Source organism: Danio aesculapii, chromosome 8 (genome assembly GCF_903798145.1).
Source record: "Danio aesculapii chromosome 8, fDanAes4.1, whole genome shotgun sequence".
Lineage (NCBI taxonomy): Eukaryota > Metazoa > Chordata > Actinopteri > Cypriniformes > Danionidae > Danio > Danio aesculapii.
The window spans coordinates 51,967,443-51,976,827 of NC_079442.1; the positions used below are offsets into that span (position 1 = coordinate 51,967,443).

Consider the following 9,385-nt stretch of genomic DNA (forward strand, 5'->3'; position numbering starts at 1 on the left):
CGTTCATTCACAGAACGCAAGTTTCTGGAGGGCACATATATCTGCAGAAGTGAGATCAGATACGAAGGAGCACAGCTAGAGGTCACTTTGTAAGCAAACATCAGAGCTTTGAATTTGATTCGAGCAGCAACTGGCAGCCAGTGCAAACGGGTGAGTAGTGGAGTGACATGTGCTCTTTTGGGTTCATCAAAGACCACTCGTGCTGCTGCGTTCTGAAGCAGCTGAAGAGGTTTGATAGAACTAGCTGGTAGCCCGGCTAGCAGAGAGTTGCAATAATCCAGTTTGGAGAGAACAAGAGCTTGAACAATGAGTTGAGCTGTATGTTCAGATAGGAAGGGTCGGATCTTTCTGATGTTGTAGAGTGCGAATCTGCAAGATCGAGCAGTTCTAGAAATGTGGTCAGAGACGTTCAGTTGGTCATCAATCGTAACTCCAAGGCTTTTTACCATTTTGGATGCAGTGATGGTTGCTCCGTCCATCTGGATTGAAAAGTTATGGTGAAGAGTCGGGTTGGCAGAAACTTCAAGCATTTCCGTTTTCATGAGGTTAAGCTGGAGATGATGATCTTTCATCCAGAGTGAAATGTCTGACAGGCAGGCTGAAATGCGAGCTGGAACCGAGGGATCATCAGGGTGGAAAGAGAGGTATAGCTGGGTGTCATCAGCATAGCAGTGGTAGGAAAAACCATGTTTCTGGATGACTGTTCCTAAAGATGCCGTGTAGATAGAGAAGAGAAGTGGTCCAAGCACAGAGCCCTGAGGTACCCCAGTGTTTAGATGCTGTAGGTTGGACACCTCTCCCCTCCACGACACCCTGAATGACCTGTCTGAGAGGTAGGAACTGAACCATTGAATAACAGTGCCTGCGACGCCCAGTGACTCAAGCGTAGATAGCAGGATCTGGTGGTTTACAGTGTCAAAAGCAGCTGATAAATCCAGCAAGATGAGGACAGATGATTTAGAGTCTGCTTTAGCCAGTCTGAGATCCTCCACGACCGAGAGCAGGGCAGTCTCAGTTTAAAATAATCTTACATTTTCGCACGACTGAACTCGTATAAATTTGTATAAATTAGCCACAAAAACAGAAATACCAACAATATTACTGCAATTCGTAACTTTTTGATTTAGTGGCTAATTTGTTTGAATTTGTATGATTTTATTCCTGTAAACTAGTACGAATTGCTCATCTCCCAATGACGACTTGGTTTAGGGGCGGGGTTTGGTGCCACACCTCTTTTTAAAATAATCTTACATTTTCACATGACTGAACTCGTATAAATATGTATAAATTAGCCACAAAAACAGAAATACCAACAATATTATGGCAATTCGTAACTTTTTAATTTAGTGGCTACTTCATATGAATTTTCGTATAATGAATTCGTATAAATTTGTATAAATTAGCCAGTAAATTGACCAAATGTAAAGTAGTTGTTTTCTCGTAAGATCAGGCTGATAATACATTGACATTAAACATATCCACTTGTTAAGTGTGACATCACGCAAAGTGGCTTCCGGGTCCAAGCGCTATATCAAACTGTATGGGGAGACTCATCAAATGGTAATAGTAAACGTTTACAAAGCTATGAAATACTTTGGAAAATCATGTTTGCAATATATATAATCACACCTATTGTGACGATGATCAGAAAGTGATTCATTTTTTATAAATTGTTAAAATTTTGGTATTTGTGATGCAGCAAGTCTAGAGACTGTTGTGTACACCATGATGTTATATAAAATTCACTTTAATATGTGTTGTGACTAAAAAGTGGACATAAACTAATATGTTCTCATATCAAATGATTAGCGGCTTGGACCCAGAAACAGTATTCCATACGTCACCGATACGTCACGACTTGACTTAAGAGGATAGCATGGCATTTTGCATATTACCATTCAAAATGAATACACGATACTGCGAAAATATGCAATGATGTTGATGTGTATTACAATAGTATTCCTTGTGACATAGCATCGATGACTGTGGAAGTGGGTCTAAAGATAGTACAGCCCATCTGATTGGTCAAATTTGGATAAACAATCTATGCATGTAACAAACAAATGGATGCCACATAAAATCAATTTATTTAATTGCACCACTTTGCGATACAGATATTGCATATACTATAATTTTTACTATTATTATTTACTTTTGCTATCGTTTTTCTGATATATTGTGCAGCCCTGTTTAGAATAACAGATTTCGAGGCATTTGGCTTTTGCTTTTAAATAGTACATAAGTGATGCCACTTTTGAATGTTGCGTGATGCTTTTATACAATGTTGTAATGAGGATTACTTGTAATAATGGTGGAGTTTTCTAAACTTCTGCTGGGTCAGAGAAACGTTTGTTTTCATGCTAACAGACTCATTGGACTGTATTTAATATTTCTTGTTAACTGGATGGGTGACTGCAGATCAACCCAAATCTAAAGTTATTATGGAATTTAGACGTCGGGATGCATATTAAGTTAATATTTAAGTATTTAACATACCTTTTATAAACTTTTATAGACTTGAACAGTCAGCTAGTGCTAAATTATTGTCTTTTTTATACAGTAAATGCTTGTACATTATTTTTTGCCTGGCTTTTTATATTAAAAAAATGAAATTAAATGAGTTTTGTCTTCCTGTATTAGTTTTGAGTTGAGATGTTTAGTGAAGTTACAGTGTCTGAATGTGAATGAGTGAGAAACAGTTGCAAAATAAAAGTCATTTCAATCCAAAAAATCCTCTTTGCTTAAATTAAAGTCAAATCATCTTTATTTTATGGCACTTTTACAATGTGGATTGTTTTAAAGTCACTTTTCAAGGATGAACTGGAAAATAAGGGCTGACAAGATTAGGAAATTTACCTGAATAAAGAAATTATTCTGATTATGCAATAAACTGTTTGGTGATTAATTATCTGTTTTGGGTCCCATAGAGAAATCTAATATATATCCAAATATACTTATACTGTATATAAAAAATAGTTCCTATATTTAAACATATATGGGCATATGTGTAATTATAATTAATGAAAGGAATATTTAAACTTTAAAGCTATCATTTTTGCAGTATATAAAAATATATGTTGAATATTTGTGTATGTGTATTTTTATATCTGTAAAACCCAAACATGTTAAATATGTTTCATATCTCATTTGCATATATTGCCATATTTTAATTTCTTTATGGGGACTTTATCATACTTTTTAATTAAAGAATTGTTATAAACTATTGAGATTAATTGTAAGTTGTCACTGTGCTCCTTTAAATATTAAAGTAATTGTTTGAATTCTGTAAATGTTCTGATTGGCTGCTTTTCCTTCTTGCAATCTTATGCAAAAAACTTAAGTCAATGCAATCAGTGTTTATTTCAGCTCTAGCCAATAGTAAAACAGCACTATTAGATAAATTACATGAGCTGGATTCACTGGTCAGATGCATCAGAAATGCAGCACACTGAGGACATCTGCTGGTTACAGTGGTGTAATGCACAAAACGAACTAAAAATAAGCAGATCGTAATCATTTGCTGGTGTGGACACAAATATATCATCATTATATTTATATTTATAGTCTATAGTGTGAACAGTCCTTTAGGCATTAAAACACTATGAATGACTAAAGCTGCGGTCACACTGGGCTTTGTGTGTGCGAAATTCTGTCGTGCGGTGATGCAAAAAGGGGCGGGATTAAACAAGATGATTAGACATTTAAAAAGCGAGCGATTGGTCCATATTTTAAATTTCTGTCCAGAGAGGTCCTGTTTTGATCCTCGATTGGTCTCACGCAGTCAAGTGATGCGATTTCGCAGGTCAGAGTTCACCAAGCTTGAACTTTGCACCACAGCAACATGCGAAACTTGACGCATGAACTTGCGTTTCCGGTCTGACGCATTCGCGTGCGTATGAATGGAAGTCTATGGGAGGAAAAGCCTAGTGTGATCGCAGCTTCAAACCTGGGTAGATATTCTAATTCTGATTGGCTGTTTTCCTGTCTTAATTTATGCAATTAGTGTTTATTTTCAGCTCTAGCCAATAGTAATACAGCACTATTGGATAAATTACACGAGCTGGATTCACTGGTCAGATGCATCAGAAATGCAGCACACTGAGGACATCTGCTGGCTACAATGGTGTAATGCACACAAAAACCCTAAAAATAAACAGATCGTAATCATTTACTAGTGTGGACACAAATATATCATCATTATATTTATATTTATAGTCGATATTCTAATTCTGATTGGCCTGTCTTGTCTCAGCTTCTGCAATCAGTGTTTATTTTCAGCGCTAGCCAATAGTAAAACAGCATTATTATGTAAATTACATAAGCTAGATTCACTGGTCAGATGCGCTTGAAATGTAAATGTTATAAACAACCACAACATTCTTCACTTAAAACGCTAAACGGCATACAGTACATGTAACACACACAAAACAATGTATATTAGTTTTTGGATATTTTATAAATATTAATCTTATATTTTGTGCCTTTAATTAAATCAAGAGTTCTGAAAAGTCTGATATAATCACTGTATGATAAAAAACAGATGGGCTGTGACTTTATTTTTTGTTTTGTCTAATGATTAACTGCATACAAGATAAAAGTTTGTATCTACATTTTCTGAAATAGTGTGCTGTGTAATATCAGCCTTCTTTAAGCACTTTCCAGAGTTCTGCTTTAGGTTGAGAGTGTCTTATCTTTCTTTTTCTATTCAGGTGATCTCTCACAGCCTTCATAATATTCAGGTCGGGACTTTGTGGAGGCCATTTCATGACTGACTGTGTTTCATCAGCTGTTTTCTTTTTTCCAAATAGGATTTCACCGCAGTTAGGGAATCATTATCATGCTGAAAATGAAAACTATTACCTCTTAAGTTCTTTCCAGAAGGAATGGCATAATGGATTAAAACCCATCTGTTCTTTTCAACATTCACAATTCCATCAATTCAGACAATATTGCTAACAACACTAGTGGACGCACAGCAGAAAAAGCTCAAATCTGGACATGTCTTTTGCATTTCTTAACCCAGGGGTCACCAATCTCTGTCCTGGAGGGCCGGTGTCCCTCCAAGGTTTAGCTCCAACTTGCCTCAAAACACCTGCCTGGGTGTTTCAAGTATACCTAGTAAGACCTTGATTAGCTTGTTCAGGTGTGTTTGATTAGAGTAGGAGCTAAAATCTGCAGGACACCGGCCCTCCATGAACATGTTTGGTGACCCCTGTCTTAACCAGTGGTGCTCAACCCTGTTCCTGGAGATCGACCTTCCGGCAAAGTTCAGCTCCAACCCTGATCAAACACACCTGAACCAATTAATTAGGACCTGAACAGCACTTGAGAATTACAGGCAGGTGTGTTTGATATGGGTTGCAAATGAAATCTGCAGGAAGGTCGATCACCAGGAACAGGGTTGGTCTCCCCAAACAATTAAACCAAAATAAATCAAACTCTAGCCTAAAGCTGGGGTCACACTGGAGTTTTCTCCCCATAGACTTCCATTCATATGCACGTGAATGCGTCCGACCGGAAACGGAAGGTGATGTGTCAAGTTTCGCAGGTTACTGCGGTGCAAAGTTCAAGCTTGGTGAACTCTGACCTGCGAAATCGGAAAACTTGACCGCATGAGACCAATCGAGGATCAAAACATGACCTCTCTGGACAGAACTATAAAATATTGACCAATCGCTCGCTTTTTTAATGTCTAATCATTTTGTTTAATCCCGCCCCTTTTCGCAGCACTGTACGACAGGATTTCACAAGCTCAAATTCTAGTGTGACCGGATCTTTACTCCTATCCTTAAAGAGCCCATATTATGGCTTTTTGAAAATGCCCTTCCATATAGTGTGTAACACAGCTCTAAGTGAAGTGAAATATCCAGCTAAGGCTTAAATCTGTAAGTGTACAGTGTTTAAAATTATTGATTCATCTATAAAAGAGTCGACTCATAGTGCTTCAAACGAGTCGTCTTGATAACGAGTTATTAGGTGTTTCGCGATGACGCAGCTACGAAACACAAGTAGTTGCACGCGCAAGCCCGGGAGATTTGAAACCTGCGGCCCCGCCCACTAACAGAAAAAAGTCACACACACACACACACACACACAGAGACACACACAGACACCGGTAGAATGAAGTCACGCTGTGCAGATGGATATTATTGACAGTTCACCCAAAGATGAAACCTTAGCATATAGCCTAGCCTTGAGCAGATCGAGAGCCTCTGGAAACTACCTGCTTACAAAGAAGACTTCATCAGTTTGTTAAAGGAAGGATCGGTAAAGACTGTCAGAACAAGGATCAGTGGATCATGAATCAGTTTCTTCCCCCATTTCACCAGTGTAAGTACGTGCGATTAAAATTGTTGCCTCGTTTACTCTAGCTTGCAAATTATGCATTTAGTTGTGTATTGTTACTTGTAACCGCGTGTGCTGTATCAGGTTAACTCTTTATATTCTCATATCGCGTGTAAAGCTACGTTGAAAACGCGACGCGTGCCGCTTTGTTTATGGATAGTCTTCTATGTGTGTGTGTGTAATGTGTGTGTGTGTGTGGCTCCTCTGAGGACGGTCGTTTGTGTGAGTGTCTCCTCTTAGGAGGTTGATGTGTGTGTGTGTGTGTCTCTGAATAGGGTAAAGCTCTAGGCAAAGGGTGATCAAAGGGACCCGTTTGTAAAGTGAGGACTTTAGGGGGTGTCGCGGTTGAACTCTTAGGGTTGTAATCGCGGATGTAACTGAGGACGCGGAGGGGGAGGGAGGTGTCGCCGCCGCGCCGTCTCTATTCTGGATGCACCGGCCCTGTGTGTGTGTGTGTGTAAAAAGAGCAAGTAGACTGCTAGGACATATCCTCGCCAGTTCTTGGACTTTTTGCTTGATAAAATAGTTAGTCGTCAGTATTTTCTAGTCCATCGTCTGTATTTACATTCACCCACTGGCAGCCAAAATCCACTATGAAGCGTGTGTACACTGACTACTTTTATATTGTTGATAATCTGCTGGGCATTTCACTCTGTCTCGCCCTGAAGCCTGTCAGTGTCGTCGACCAATCGCAGCAGCCTGTCATTGGTCCAATCAGCGCAGATTAGCTTCGCGCTGAGGAGGGGTTTGGGTACAAATGAATCGCTGAACGATTCATATGGGAGTCGCTGGGATAACTAGGTAAAAATAAAGGCAGATTATAAGACCATCAAAGTGTTGTTTGACCTTGCATGCATATTAGACTGTTGTTGGAGACCCTTACAACCTAAATATGACCCTATTTCATCTATAATATGGGCTCTTTAAAAAACAAAGATCAACTGAAAGATCATTTATTCACCCTGGATAAATCTCAATTAAAAAAAAAATTGACCAAAAAAATGTACAATTATGACTGATTTTGTGGTAAAGGGTCACGTTTATCCATTATACTAAGTGCTAAAAATACTTTCAAGGTCTTTAAACCCTTGTGAAATCTACAGTTCTTCACACTCAAAACTGTAAGACTTATATTTATGTAATAAACTGTATAACGTCATTCACCAGGAAACACCCTGACAAATGTCTAATGGGGAAATCCTCTCAATGACATATTCAGTCAGTTGTTTGTGTTCATTTTCTGAATGTTTTGGTTCAGCAGAGACAGACATCTGCACATCAGGAATGTCAAAAATGAAGAAAAATACGGCGAAAAAAGCTACTTCTTATCTGTGCAGAGCGAAAGAGGAAGAACAAATCACATGAGAGCCGATTCATTATGTTGATTATGTTGATTGATTGAATTATGTTGATTCAGTAGGTAGTGCTGTCGCCTCACAGCAAGAAGGTTGCTAGTTCGAGCCTCGAGTTTGCATGTTCTCCCTGCGTTTGCGTGGGTTTCCTCCGGGTGCTCCGGTTTCCCCTACAGTCCAAACACATGTGGTACAGGTGAATTGGGTAGGCTAAATTGTCCGTAGTGTATGTGTGTGAATGAGTGTGTGTGGATGTTTCCCAGAGATGGGTTATGGCTGGAAGGGCATCCGCTGTGTAAAACAAATGCTGGATAAGTTGGCGGTTCATTCCGCTGTGGCGACCCCATATTAATAAAGGGACTTAGCCGAAAAGAAAATGAATGAATGAAGTTAATGTAAGGTGACGCGGTGGTGCAGTAGGTAGTGCTGTCGCCTCACAGCAAGAAGGTCGCTGGTTCAGTTTGCATTTCTGTGTGGAGTTTGCATGTTCTTCCCGTGTTGGTGTGGGTTTCCTCCGGGTGCTCCAGTTTCCCCAACAAGTCCAAAGACATGCGCTGTAGGGGAATTGGGTAAGCCAAAAATTGTCGATAGTGTATGTATGTGTGTGTGCGAATGAGTGTATATGGGTTTCCCAGTGATGGGTTGCGCTTGGAAGGGCATCCGCTGCGTAAAACATATGCTGGATAAGTTGGCGGTTCATTCCGCTGTGGCGACCCCTGATGAATAAAGGAACTAAGCCGAAAAAAAAAATAAATGAATGAAGTTAATGTATTTACTAACATGTTAAAGGGGATCTTTTATGCCTCTTTTTAACATGATGTAAAATAGGTCTCTGATGTCTCTAGAGTGTGTATGTGCAGTTTCAGCTCAACTGACCTCTAGTCCTGGCCCCATAATAGAGCAGATTTCAATAGAGCCGACTGTTAAAATGGCTGACTTTCCAGCAAAAAAAAAAAAAAAAAAGTGTTTACAGCCTGGTACAAAGAACCATTTTGGATTATTTAGCTAATATTACCCTTCATGACAACTGTGAGGGGGTGAATTTTTTAAAAACTCATTCATTTCCTTTATATTAGGTTATATTAACTTTGCATAATTAAGGGCGTGGCCACTTGAGTGACTCACTTCTTGCTGTCTCGTCACCTCAGCTGATTCCGGCTGATTAGTGATGTGGTTTCTGGCTTTCCTCTTACCGAATCAAGCTCAGACTGGGGTTATGAATATCAGAAGAATATACTTTATTGGAATATTTGCCAAAAAAGCAGAGACAGCCTGGAGCAGACCCATCTCAGTCTGTCCCGAGGACAAATCCAGTGTCCCTCAAATTTGCCCTTTATCCTTGCTTCCTCCCACCTTTTTGTTTTCACAGCTGTTTACTGGTTCAACAGGCCTCTCCCAGCTCCTACACCTTTACGACCCCTATTTAAAGACCCCTCTTCTTGTTGGCCCTTATAATGTACAGATCTAATATAATCATCACCGTTTTTCCACATACAGTTCACATTTGGTAATCATGACTAGTATCTATGTTTCAAACAGCTAAACTGGACTCTTCTCTCCCATACAGTGTGTGTCTTTTCAAATATACATGACAGTTTCAACACGTGTTGTATACATTTCATGCCTTTCTGACACAGATGGTTCTCAATGCATCCCCAAGTCCTCTCTCATGCTCTTTTATGACCCCT

The 9,385-nt window shown here is 39.3% G+C and overlaps 1 protein-coding gene across 1 annotated transcript in view; it reads left to right on the top strand.

Moving 5' to 3' along the window:
* plat (plasminogen activator, tissue) overlaps positions 1–2,731 on the top strand; it is a 48,273-nt gene extending 45,542 nt beyond the window's left edge. The window contains exon 15 of the mRNA XM_056464171.1: positions 1–2,731. This exon is cut by the window's left edge and continues 1,789 nt beyond it. The gene's annotated coding sequence lies outside the window, so the exon portion shown is untranslated.
* The last annotated feature ends 6,654 nt before the right edge of the window (positions 2,732–9,385 follow it).